This window comes from Lactuca sativa, chromosome 9, assembly GCF_002870075.4.
Source record: "Lactuca sativa cultivar Salinas chromosome 9, Lsat_Salinas_v11, whole genome shotgun sequence".
NCBI lineage: Eukaryota > Viridiplantae > Streptophyta > Magnoliopsida > Asterales > Asteraceae > Lactuca > Lactuca sativa.
In genome coordinates this window covers 63,949,219-63,963,758 of record NC_056631.2, presented here as the reverse complement: position 1 = coordinate 63,963,758, position 14,540 = coordinate 63,949,219, and positions in this window count along the sequence as shown.

Genomic DNA, 14,540 nt, shown 5'->3' with positions numbered 1-14,540 from the left:
TCTGCATATGTCACAAAATCATGAAATGTATGAGTAATCTTCTTCATACTACTCATTTTAATCAATTATTACAAGAGTAAATCTAGATATCAGAATCTGTTATGAAGAAATCGAATTTAGCGACTTAACTTCTCAATTTACTGATAGGAAAAAAGGTATCGCTCTAAAACGAACCCTAGGAACAAAAACATGAAACTCAACAAATCATGGAAACTGTAAAAAAAATTAAAAAATAGAAATCACCATAGCGACAATCGCAGAGAGGCTACAGAGAAGAGCGAGAAGGTAGAGTATTCAATCTTGCCAAATAAGAGAGACATGTAATATACTCCACCACTTAGAAGCATCTTTAATGGTGAACATCATTATCAGCACAGAATCTGACAGGCCTACCAAGGCCCTATACATTTTCGGAGATCCAATTAGTGGTGTTGTTGAGGAGTGTCGAGATCATGATAGAGTAGGGCTTGTAAACCAAGATTTACATTAATCTAACATAGGGCTTGTAAACTTGAGCAATCGTTGCAGTCTCTAGTGAGGTGAAGTGAGCCCAAGGTCGCCGGTAGAAAGAGATGAGCCGAGGTCAGAGTGAGTTGAGGTAGAGTACTCCTTGAAAAATCCCTAGATAATGATACTTTAATGTCAGCGAGCATGTGAACCTGAAGCGGGCCCTCAATTCTTAAATCCACACTGGAGTACTTGATCTGAGATACGAGCTTGGTTGCGTTATTCCTTTAGGATAAACATAAGGGATTCAGTAGTGGTGTAGGCGTACTAGGGTTTACAGAGAAAAGGAGAAGGAGGGGGTGAAGGTTGCCGGCTGGTGGCGTGCCTACTGTTGCCTTGATTGACATCGACGACCGAGAATGGCAAGTAACGATGGTCGAAGTGCGAGGGAAGAAGTAGGCGGCAGTCAATGTCGGGAGGGGGAAGGAAGGAGCGTCAATAATTAGGGCAAGAGGGAAAGGAAGAAAAAGGAAGGCGGGGGTTTTAACTTTTTAGGATTTCATTTTTCCCCTGGTTATTAAAGGATGGAACGCGCGTTTCCATTAAAATTTATAAAGCGACATCCTCAGACGACACACATTTTATTATAGGCGCCTTCCGTGTGTTTTTTATTTTTTGTTTAGACACTAATTTAAGGGCACGCAAAAATGTCCGTCCTAAATCCTTAAAATTTATAAAGATATGACATTATTTTTAGGTCACACACTTTTGCGTATCGTAAATCAACGCGTATCATAAATTGCACGTCGTAAAAGGCTGTTTTTCTAGTAGTGTGCGATGGAACCTGAGCTACCCCAACCACTAAGCATGGGTAATTTTCCCTGATATGACCAGGCTGATGACAACGGTGACACAATTCTACCTCCATGGTGCATTCTTGGCGTAGGTGGCCCTTCCATCCGAACCTGCCGCACTTAGACTTTTCGCGCACATGCTCATGTGCCCCTTCATCCTTCGTGCAAACATCATTGCTCCTCGGGTCTCTAACACTAGCCATAGCAACGTCCAACTATTTAAATCGTCGAGTCAGACCATGAGTACGTTTCCTCTTCCCCAGTCGCCTATCCGAACCAATCTCCTCCTCCTGAGTTACCCCGGCCATCCTATCAACTGTCTGAGTAGCCATGGTCTGACCCTCGAACCTGGTGACCAATCTATCAGTGACACGACCAATGATGTCGGGTAACTCCTCGCGTAAAGCTCACGAAACATTAGTGGCAATCCAATCATGGGATTGATCCTCCTGAAAACATGATGCATAACCCACTTCTGATCCTATATGACAAGAGCTAGCAACAGGATCCTCCTTCCCGAAGGATTTTAGAGCTCCACAAGCTTTAGGCTCCAGATGGGCCCCCAACTTACAATCTTGTTCTGAAAATCCCCGAGACGACCATCCAAAAGCTCTAGAATCCCCTCCTTGATCGAACCAAAGATCACTGAGTCCACTCCAACATACCGCGGGTAATCTCCGACGAGATGAACTCCCGCATCCATTCATCGATCATCTTAGTACCTACACTAGAGCCTGGACCCAAACCCGAACTCCTTCTTGAGTGCTCATCGCCATTCTAAAAAACAACCATGCAAATGATCAGAACATATCCAAAAATATTCATCCCATAGACTCCATAGATTCTCCAAGACTCTCCGAGATTCAAGTATGAATCTTGTGCTTTCATTAGTACGGGCCCAATACTACCTTCCACACCTATCCATACTTTCCTCGAGAACCATCCTGAATCCTCTAAGTCACATTCTCAATTGATACTTCAAATTCGCTCTAAACAGTGCAACTAAACCCTCTTAAGCACTTCCTAGGTTTCCGAACTCACCCTGTCATCAGCTGCTGAAGAAATCCCCATAGTGTCACTTAACCTCCTCATGAATAAAATCACATGCAATAAAGCTTAGATAATCCTTAGAGTAAAAGACTCGTCCCTACAACGGTTAGACTCAAACAAGAGCTGTGCAATAGGGTCAAATCTGTCACTCTAAGATTATCCAACCCTCGTCACATGTGACTTGATGTATTCACTTAGTAGCTAACTCACATCACTTAAGAGTTCCACAAAGCAAAAAACAAGCAGCATTCGAATAGTAGCACTCTAATCCATAGAATAACCAAGAAAATCCAAGTCACATACTACAACTGATGCTAGGAACTTCCACTTTCGTTTTCGGTTGCCTTACGCATGCAAATTATACACAATACATGATTAAATAGACTATCAAATAAAAGATTCTACCCTGGGACCACAACCAAAAGAGGAACAGGAAATAAGGTCAAATCAATCATTCTAGGGTTATATGATCCTAATCGTATACAATTTTTAAAGCATACACTTAGTAATACCTGATACCAATACATATTCCTAATCTAGCATCCCATGCTTCCTAGGCTACAAGGCATCACATATCCGTTCATTCTATCACTGAATGATTAGTACTAGCATGCAAGTCTACAAGCTCATATAATAGGCATACAAAGGCATCTCTCCTAGCATTCTATTATGCAAACACTAAGAAGATACTTAGCCCTAACTAGCATGTGGTTCATAGATTCACAATACAATTCATAACAAATAACATGTATGGGTAATTTGGGAAAACTTACTTGAGCTTGGTCGATTTCATGCACCACACCCTTTCTTGTATTAGAAAAAACTTCTCTTTAAGAACATTTCTTTATGAAAAACTTTACCAAATCCTCAGTTTCAGTTCAGACACACTCGAGAGTATGTTCGAATCCCTCAAACTAAGGCATTGATACCAACTTGTAACGTGCCAAAAATTTCGTTTTAAAAAATCAATAAAACAGTAATCTAAACATTGTCATACAACCAAGATAGACCAAAGTATGACACTACATCATATCATATCATAGTAAAACAAAAAATGTGGAATAAGTTGGTGTGGGCTCTGCAATCATTCCAGGATCTTCCCCTTCCAACCAGAAGTACCTGAAATATAAATTGAAAACCGTAAGCACAAGCTTAGTGAGTTAACCAAAATAACACATACCATACATAATAAACACATACTGGGCCCCCTCCTCACATCGAGCCTTGCCCCACATCGAGTCTCACCCGGCCTCATGCCCCGCTGGACATCGATCCCCGCTCGGATTACATATTTGTCATTCATTAGGCCCCGCCTGACATCGGGCCCGACCTGATACACATAATAGACATATAAACATATAATCATGCTAACACATGCGATAATCACAAAAACAATAGCACACAATACAGTCGGCAGGCCTCTCCCGACATCGAGCCTCCTTTGGTATTCATACCAGCACATAACACATGCAAGATTCACGCTGACATCTAACATCCTATCACAATAATCATAGGCCAACTTTGGTGCCTTCGACCTACTAAACACAATGAGGAAACTCACCTCAGACTGTTGAATCTCACAGATAAATCTTTGACTGCTAGCCCGCTAAAATCCCGTCGCTATAATCACAAAATAACATCCAATTAATAATTGGATTCCGACTCACACTAAGAGTCCAAACTAGGTTAAAAGACCTTTTTACCCTTTCCTTAACTTGTCCCGAGGCCAAGGCCTAAACCAACTGTCCAAAAGGCCCAATACTGTAACGCCCTATTTCAGATCGTTTCCTATTTCGGCGTGGAGATCAAGGATTCGGTATTAGCATACTTAGGAACCTTGAAGAATTGAGATTTGGACTCATTTGGGGGGTGGAAAATGTAATTTGGATGATCTGGGTATTCGGTTTGTGTTTTGGAGCCAAAGGGTATTTTGGTAATATGTCAGCACAGGCTTTTATGGAAATTAGATGTTTGTTCGGGAAATTGCAAGGCAGTTATGATTTGGTTAAAGCGTAGAGCTTCTGGTTAACTTTTCATGGATATAAGTATCATCAGAATCGGATTTATAACGAAGAAGTTATGGCCTTCAGAGTGCTTTAGGGTTTAAGAGAAAACCCTAGTACGTGGGGCATACCCAGGGAGTACACGGGGCATACTGGTGCGAAGAGTAGTATGTGAGGTGTAATTTGGCATACGCTTAGCGTAACGCGAAGAAAGAATCGAAAGTGGGGGGCCTCGTACGCTGGGCGTACGAGGTATATATGAAAACCCTAATTTATGATCTTGTACCATATATAAGCACTATAAGACTTTAGGGTTGGCCTCTCTACCACCCTCCAAGCCTCCAAACCCCTAGAAATCATCCCTTAGCCTCGATAGTGGTGTTTTTGAGCTCAATGTGTGCATCCTGATGTGTTTTGGTTCATATTCAAGAAGATGGAGTTTGATGCAAGGTTGTGGATCAAGGAAGAGCTTGTGGATCTTAATTCTCTACTTCATTTCTAGCTTGTTTGAGGTAAAAAGCTATGAATTGGTTCATGTATGGCTTAGATCTATTATATATGAGTTTTGGTTCCTTTTTTCCCCAAAAATGAGATCTAGTGGTTTGATACCACTCCAGAAGCTATGAGTTGCCACTCTTGGTGTTTCTGAGATTCTAGATTCATAAAGTTGTCTCTTTAGGGTTTAAAATCTCCCATTTGGTGAAATTATAATGCTATATCTTGAAGTTGGGTTCTTTTAGGGCATGCAAAGTCACAAAGTCAGTGACTTTATGGTTCTAGACACTTATTAGTACTCAGATCCATGGTTTGGACTTTTGGACTTAAGAATTAAGAGCTTGATGAAGATTTTAGCTTAGTGGATGAGTATGTTTGGCATACAAGTCTGTTCACACAGCGTACAATCCAAATAGCGTGTACGCTTAGCGTATAGCTGAGTACGCCCCATGTACCCAGTCAGGTGGGATTTTGCATATTGGGCTTCAAGTTTGGGCTTTCTTTTGGGCTTAGGTGTTTGAGTTCTTAATGAGCCATCTGACTACATGTGTTTTGGACTAGGAAAAATGGTTGGTCTTTAGGGTAAGGCCCGTGTAAGGAGTTTGGGCCCAATTTGGAAAATTAGGCCATATTTAGGCCTTGGTTGATTATTTATCTATTTGGCCTTAGTCTTGGACCAAGTTGGGTTAAGGGTAAAATGATCTTTTTACCCCAAGTATGGATTTATGGTTATGGATTGGAACCCAAATGTTACTTCGGTGTTGTTTTGATATTGATAGTTCAGGGATCTGTTAGCCAGCAGCCAAGGATTATCTATGTGATTATGTAGTGCGAGGTGAGTTTTCTCACAGGGTTTAGCGGGTCGAAGGCACCAACATTGGGGATTGGTGATTGACAAATCTATAATCCGAGAGGGGTTCAATGTCGGGCCGGGCCCGAGGCCGAGTGTGACTCGAGACCGGACAAGGTCCAATGGAGGGCGGGGGCCTAGTATGGGATTTATGTATGTGTGGTATGTGGTATCTTGGGGAACTCACTAAGCTTTGTACTTACGGTTTTCAGTTTATGTTTCAGGTACTTCGGTTTTCAAATGGAAGAGCTCGGGATTATTGCAAAGCACACACCACATGTTTTCGCATTCTGTGATTTATTCTGATTTGATGATGTTTTGAGAATTTTGGATTACCTTGGTTTTATGGAAATGATATGTATTAACAATTTATTAATCTAAAAACAAAAATTTAATGTCTTTATGATTGGGACATTACAAGTTGGTATCAGAGACTTAGTTTGAGGGATTCGGACATACTCTCGGGTATGTCTGAACTCAAACTGAGGATTTGGTAAAGTTTTTCAAAATGAAAGAAAATTGATTTAAAAAGGGAAAAACAAGTTTTCTAATACAAGAAAGGGTGTGGCGCATGCAATCGACTGAGCTCAAGTAAGTTTCTCCCAAAATACCCATACATGTTATCAATTATGATTCATGTATGAATCTGTGAATCGCATGCTAGTTAGGGCTAAGGATCTGCTTAGTTTTTGCATGATAGAATGCTAGGAGAGATGCCTTGTATGCCTATAATATGAGATTGTAGACTTGCATGCTAGTTCTGATTAGCCAGTGATAGGTTGGCCTGATATATGATGCCTTGTAGCCTAGGAAGCATGTGATGCTAGATTGGGTATTATTTGTATGTGTAAGACAATCAGTAGTGGGAGTGGGAGCTCCTAGTATGACTTGTAGTATGTGGGACTGGATGCTTGTGATTATACTATGGATTGGAGTGCTACCGCACGAATGTTTCTTGCTTTGTGCTTTGTGGAACTCTCAGGTGATGGGAGTTAGCTACTAAGTGAATATGTCAAGTCACATGTGACAAAGGTTGAACAATCTCAAAGTGATGGATTTGACCCTATTGAGCAGCTCTTGTCTAAGTCCAATAATTGTAGGGATGAGTTTGTTACTCGAAGGATTATCTAAGCTTCGTTGCATGTGATTATATTCATGAGGTGGGTGACTGGCGTTATGGGGAGTTCTTCAGTAGCTGATGGCAGGGTGAGATCGAGAACCTAGGAAATCCTAGGGATTTCTTTATTGGGTTTTGTTGCGTTAGGTAGCGAGTGTTTGGTGTATGAACTTGAGAATGTGAATTAGAGGATTCGGGAGGATTCTTGAGGAAAGTATGGATAGGTGTGGAAGGTAGTATTGGGCCTGTACTTCTAAAAGCACATGATCCATACTCGAATTAGTGAGTCTTGGAGAATCTAGGAAGCGTGTGGGATGAGGATTCTTGGATATGTTTGGATCTCCTGCATGTTGTTTTTGGTATGGTATTGAGCACTTAGGAATGGGGTTTAGGTTCTGTTTTCGGCTCGGGTGTAGGTACTGAGTCGATCAATGCACATATGCGGGGGTTCATCTCATCGGAGATTACTCGTGGTATTTTGGAATGGACCCCGATGGTCTTTGGTTCAGTCAATGAAGGGATTTTGGAGCTCTTGTATGGTCATCTCATCTTGAGGCCTTCGGGCCGAGGTTGTAGTAGGTTAGCTAGGGGGCTCATGTGGAGCCCAAAGCTTGTGGATCCCTACAATCCTTCGGGAAGGAGGATCCTATTGTTAGTACTTGTTATTAGGACGGAGGGGTGTTTTACACCATGTCCTCAGGATGATCGGGGTAACTCAAGAGGAGAAGGTTAGGATTCGTTCAAATGCTTTTGTGGGTATGTTATCTTCTGTTTTCTTCTGGGTTGTTATCAGGAATTTGTATTGCGTTGGAATTTTGCTTAGGTTTGGGTAAGAAATATATCGGGTGATTTTATGCTATTGTCTGGGTTATATTATCAAGGATTGTGATATGCCATTATGCATGCCGAGAGTCTTCAATGAATCTTTAGAAGGTCGTATCTTGTTGATCAGGTTTCAGAGTGTTCATTTGTTGATCCAGATTTTTGTCGAGATCAATTCAGGGGTATTGTTTGGAGGATCTTTGGTCAGGGTTAGCGGGTTAGTTCTCTAGTGAAGTCAGGGTTTAGTGGTTTTACCATCTGATTTGGTATGATCGACGGTTGTCTATGGAAGAACTTTTGGGTTCAAACACTACCTTTGCTAGGAGAGGAGTGGTAGTAGGAAGATGGAGGTGTCAGTTGCATGAGTTGTTTGGTTATTGGAAATGTTATGGGAGTTTCAGATGTGCATGGTTTGTAGACGGTTAGAATTTAATGATTCTTTGAGAATGGAAGTTGGGGTGAAGATTCGTTAGTTCAGGGCAAGGGTTATGGTTTTTAGTCGCCATCATAAGAACTCAAGGAATTGGTAAGGTATCATGGGAAGTGATTTGGATTATCAGATTGGTTAAGATTTCCAGAGTATTATTCAGGATTTCAGAAGTTGGGCGATCATTGAATTTAGCTCATAATGGAACGCTAATATTGATTAGCGTAGGTCATAGGCGGTTCATGTTATATGAGGTTGATGGGATGGGAAGCCATCGAATATAAGAGATGAGAGAACTTCATCGAATCCAAGTGGGGGAGAATCGATCAGGCTTTCCGGAAGTTAGGAAGGGTGTGGAACTAGGGCAAGTTTCACATCCTGGCTAGGGGGAGAGATGACCCAAGTGGATGTTTAGATTGAGGTTGTGTAAGTGGGAGTTTGGGAAACTTCCAACCCCTGTTCGGCGTCTTCTTTGTTATGCATAGCAGGCTTGTGATTGAGTCAAGGTTGAGGGATTTGAATTTGAAGTATGACCCAAACACTTGATTAGATGCAGGTTTTGGCTTAGGATGTGTGGGGTTGTGATGGTTAGGGTGTGGTAAGGTCATGGGTGGTAGCCATGGTTGGTTGGGAGTGTTGTAAGACTGTGATGGGATCGTAGCATTCACCAGTTCGAGGTAGACTATAGTTGGAGGTGGTCATGAGCGTGAAGGGGGGAATTAGTTCGTTCCTTGGTCACGCCGGTCAGGATTGTCAAGTAATATTTCTTTTTTTTAGGTTGAGGACCATTAGGGTTTGAGGCAGAGTCGGTCTCGTGTAGCTCTCGATTAGTGGGACCCTTGGGCGAGGTCGCTCCGTGGTATAGTTAGATGGAACCCATGGGCGAGGCCCGTGTGATTATGGCAATACAGGTGGGACCTTGTAGAGACCGTTGGGTTAAGATTTTGGATCCTGAGTTGCAGGATTAAGCGGGTGGTCAGTGTGTGACGCAACAAGGTTATAGGTTGGGTAGTCTTATTATTTGCACTCTTGGGAACTTGGTGGTTGGACCAGGTTCGAGACTGGTAGTCTCAGCAATGGTTTTGGAACCTTTATATCCTGTTCTAGTGAGGGTTTCTCGTGAATCAAAAGGTTTTGGGTGACATGCTAGTGCAGATCCATGGATCCCGGGTTATGAGTTGAGTATCAGGTTGGTTTTTGGGTGAGATCTCGAGGTGGGAATCACGAGTGTTTATGTGTAAGATTTTCTTTTCAATGGGATAAGAATTAAGGTATCTCTATGTCGAGGGCATAAATCGAAGGGTTCAGGGGTAAGAAGTGGATTTAGTTTTGATGATAAATCAAGCCCTTGTGATTGTGTCTTGGATCGGTTCTATTTGTGAAGGGCATCAAGATAAGTCAAGGCGGTATTATTGATTTGGAACTCGCATGTGGATTCGCTTGTTATTCATAGAATTGTTAGGTCACTTGCAGTTTGGGTTAAATAATCTCAGAGTAAATGATTTGACCCTATTGCACAGCTCTTGTGTGAGTCTAACGGTTACAGGGATGAGTCTTCTAACCGAAGGATTATATAAGCCTTCTGTCAAGTATAAGTGTTCTACAACAATAATTGGTCTGTGATTTTGTTTTCTAGTAGGAACCTCAAGTTATTAGAAGTTGAGTAGCCAGTTCGGAGATAACTGGAATGGATTTAGCAATGGTTCAGTATGGGTGGTCTTTCAGGGAGTCAGACCACCTTGAGACTTCAGATTTCAGGTTGAGTAGATGTGGTTATTTTTCCAAGGGATTATTTTCATGTGGAGAAAGGATTCATTCACCTTCGGGTTGGAGAGCCCAACTAGGGTTGGTTTCGGTTGCCTTGGGAAGGTTGTGGTATGCTCGGGGTTGTGTTCGTGTTGCTCAGGTTGTCTGGCATGTCGGGGATGGTAATGAATGATTTCGAGGACGAAATCTAATTTAAGTGTGGGAGAGTTGTAACACCCTGTTTCAGATCGATTCCCATTTTAGGGTAGAGATCAAAGATTGGGTATTAGTAGATTTAGGACCCTTGAAAATTTGAGATTTGGACTAATTTGATGGTAGATGATGTAATTTGGATGATTCGGGTATTCGGTTTGTGTTTTGGAGCCAAAGGGTATTTTGGTAATATGTCAGCATGGGCTTTTATGGAAATTAGATGTTTGTTCGGGAAATTGCAAGGCATGTATGAGTTGATTAAAGCGTAGAGCTTTTGGTTAACTTTTCATGGATATAAGTATCGTCATAATCGGATTTATAACCAAGAAGTTATGGCCTTCGAAGTGCTTTAGGGTTTAAGAGGAAACCCTAGTACGCGGGGCATACTGGTGCGAAGAGTAGTACACGAGGTGTAATTTGGCATACGCTTAGCGTAATGCGGAGGAAGAATCGGGAGTGCGAGGCCTCGTACGTTGGGCGTACGAGGAGTACGCGGGGCGTACGAGGTATATATGAAAACCCTAATTTATGATCTTGTACCCTATATAAGCACTATAATACTTTAGTGTTAGCCTCTCTACTAGCCTCCAAGCCTCCAAACCCCTAGAAATCGTGACTTAGCCTCGATGGTGGTGTTTTTGAGCTCAATGTGTGCATCCTGGTGTGTTTTGGTTCATATTCAAGAAGATGGAGTTTGATGCAAGGTTGTTGATCAAGGAAGAGCTTGTGGATCCTGATTCTCTACTTTATTCCCAACTTGTTTGAGGTAAAAAGCTATAAACTTGTTCATGTATGGATTAGATCTATTATATATGAGTTTTGGTGTCTTTTTGCCACAAGAATTAGATCTAGTGGTTTGATACCACTCCAGGAGCTATGAGTTGCCACTCTTGGTGTTTCTGAGGTTCTAGATTCATAAAGTTGTCTCCTTTAGGGTTTAAAATCCCCCATGCATGAGATTGTATCCATTTGGTGAACGTATAATGTTATATCTTGAAGTTGGGTTCTTTTGGGGCATGCAAAGTCACCAAGTCAGTGACTTTATGGTTCTAGACACTTATTAGTACTCAGATCTGTGGTTTGGACTTCTGAACTTAAGCATTAAGAGCTTAATGAAGATTTTGGCTTAATAGATGAGTACGTTGGGCGTACAAGTCTGTATGTGCAACGTACAAGCCAAATAGCGTGTACGCTTAGCGTACAACTGAGTATGCCCCGCGTACTCAGTCAGGTGGGATTTTGCATATTGGTCTTCAAGTTTGGGCTTTCTTTTGGGCTTGGGTGTTTGAGTTCTTAATGGGCCATCTGAGTAAAAGCGTTTTGGACTAGGAAAAATGGTTGGGCTTTAGGGTAAGGCCCGTGTAAGGGGTTTGGGCCTAATTTGGAAAATTAGGCCATATTTGGGCCTTTGTTAACTAATAGGATTTTGGGCCTTTTAGATTGTGAGTTTGGGCCTTAGTCTTGGACCAAGCAGGGTTTGGGGTAAAATGGTCTTTTTACCCCAAGTATGGATTTATGGCTATGGATTGGAACCCAAATATTAATTGGGTGTTGTTTTGATATTGATAGTCGGGGGATCTGTTAGCCAGTAGCCAGGGATTATCTGTGTGATTCGGCAGTGCGAGGTGAGTTTCCTCACTGGGTTTAGTGGGTCGAAGGCACCAATGCCGCCCCATGGTTTATATGTTAGGATGATGCCTGACCGATATCAGGCGGGGCCTGATGATTAAATTGTATGCTAGTCATTAGTATCTGTTTTAATGCTTACCGGGCGAGGCCCGATGTCGAGCGGGGCTCAATAACTATATGGTATGCTATAGTCTTTCTTATTATTTCATGTTCTAGTAAGGTTATATGTTTATATGATTATATTGTTATATGATTATGCGTGTATCGGGCGGGGCCCAATGTCATGCGGGGCCTGGTGATTGACAGATCTGTAATCCGAGCGGGGCCCGAGGCCGAGTGGGACTCGAGACCGGGCGAGGCCCGATGGAGGGCGGGGGCCGAGTATGTAATTTATGTATGTGTGGTATGCAGTATATTGGGGAACTCACTAAGCTTTGTGCTTACAGTTTTTAGTTTATGTTTCAGGTACTTCGGTTTTCAAATGGAAGAGCTCGGTATGATTGCAGAGTACACACTATATGTTTCCGCATTCTGTTATTTACTCTAATTTGATGATGTTTTGATAAATTCAGATTACCTTGGTTTTATGGAAATGATATGTATTAACGATTTATTAATCTAAAAACGAAAATGTTATGTCTTTATGAGTGGGACGTTACAAATACCATAAGGCCCAAAAGTCCAAAGCCCATTGTTGAGTATGCAGGGTGTACTCAGCTCGTACGCTTAGCGTACATGCTCGGGGGCTAGTACACGCAGCGTGCCAGGTTGTACGTCCAACGTACTCCTCAGTTAGCCAACACTCATCATTAAGCTCTTATTCGGTTAAGACTTCAACCCAACTCTCATATCCGACTTCCTTAAGGTGACTTATCATGTAAAGTTGGCAACTTTACGTGCATACAAGGCTTAATGAGGCTCTAAAGCTCAAAAGAGCTTAATAAAAGGTCTTAACACATGCATGAGTCCATAAACACCTCAAAGCTTGCATTTTTATGGAAAAAGGGACCAAAAGAACCCTAGATCTACCATCAATCACTTCTAGAGTGAATCAAGAGACTCAACAATCATTCCAAGGACTCAAAAAAGCACAAAATGGCACCAAAACTAGATCTAGCATCATAGATTAGCAAGATGGGAGCTTTTTACCTCACACGGATAACAAATGATGAACTAATCACAGATCCTTAATCTCCAGGCACAACTCCAAATGGTTCACTACTTCTTCTTCTTCACAAAGCACCAACAATCACATTTTATGGCTCAAATCTCTCAAGAAATCACTAGGGTTTTGATTTTTAGACAGGGGAAGGTAGAGGCTAGCTAAACATGACCAAAAGTGGCTATCACAAGGTTTAAATAGGGTGCAAACCCTAAAAATTAGGGTTTCATTAACCTTCACATACGCCCAGCGTACGTGGATTGAACCCCCGATCCAACATGCACTAGTACGCCCAACATACAAGGAGTACGGCCATTAAACTCCAACTTTCCTGAAGTTGGCAAATATACCCCCTGGGGACCAATTCTGCAAAACATTACACACTAAGGGTCTAAACTGAAAAGTACAGAGACAAAATAGATGAAGTTTTGAGCGATTGAAGTAAAGTTGACCATCTTAATCATTGTGGAAGGATGAGGAAGACAGAAATGGAGGAATCGAGGTTGAAAAAACATCAAGCGGTGATTCTAGACACGTGGTTTAAAGGGAGAAAGACAACTTGTTTCTAGACACATGGTTTGAAGGTAGCAAGACAACACATCAGCTGAATAGAAGCCAGGTTTGAAACCAGCTGGCCAAATAAAACTGGTTTGGCTTGGCTTAAAACTTGACACTCTAGCTAAGAGAGTTATGATTTAATTGTATGTATAATATAATAAAATATATAGTTTATTTATTTTGCTTAATAAAATAAATAAACCTTTTACTTATTTTATTTGTTTTAATTACAAAATAATATTTAATATGTGTAAATATTATTTATTTGATGTTTTATTGCTCTTTGTATAATCTTATAGGTCTGTATATTAATAACAATATAGTTTTTTTTTTGTATATAGATCCAACAATCTTGTTTTCTTCAATCTGAAGCAGATATAAGAACATAAAATCATAAGTGATGGTTAAAGTCCATATCTAAGCTAACATAAAATCATAAGTGATGGTTAAAGTCCATATCCAAGCTCATTTTCGATGTATTTTATTCCTTACTACCATGTGTATAATTATAATGTACTAACGATACACTAAATGTTGTAGGTTCTTAAAACACCAATGTACATACATGATCACATAATTTAGATCTCCATGAACACATATAAATATCGAATGCATACACATACATAACTAGAGAAATAGTAATGCACACACATACATAACTACTGCAACATAAAAGGGAACCGAATGATATTTTACTTTCATATGCATCATCTTCATACGCATATGTTCATATACATAGATACCGATAAAATCAAATGTTAATTCAGTTGTAAACAACTTTGTTCGATTTACTTTTTAGTTTGTTACTCAAATTTTCAAATGGAAAAAAATCAATTTACATTCGTTAATCAATATAAGACTTACATGCATATGATCCACTATATTATATACTAGTTGTGAGACTCATCTATTATATGGGTTAATTTTTTAAAAAAAAAAGGTTATATAAAAAGGTCTAAATATTTGAAAACTTTGAATTTATAATAAAATAAAAAAATAATGAATTATTATAATGAAAATGTTTTTTATCTTTTAAATTTAAATAAATAAACAAAAGAAACTAATAAACTTTAATTTGGGGATTTTGAAATTAAAAGGTAAGTTCATTAATGAAATTGATATCCATTTATTACTATCTTTATTGCAATTATTACATTAAAATATTAT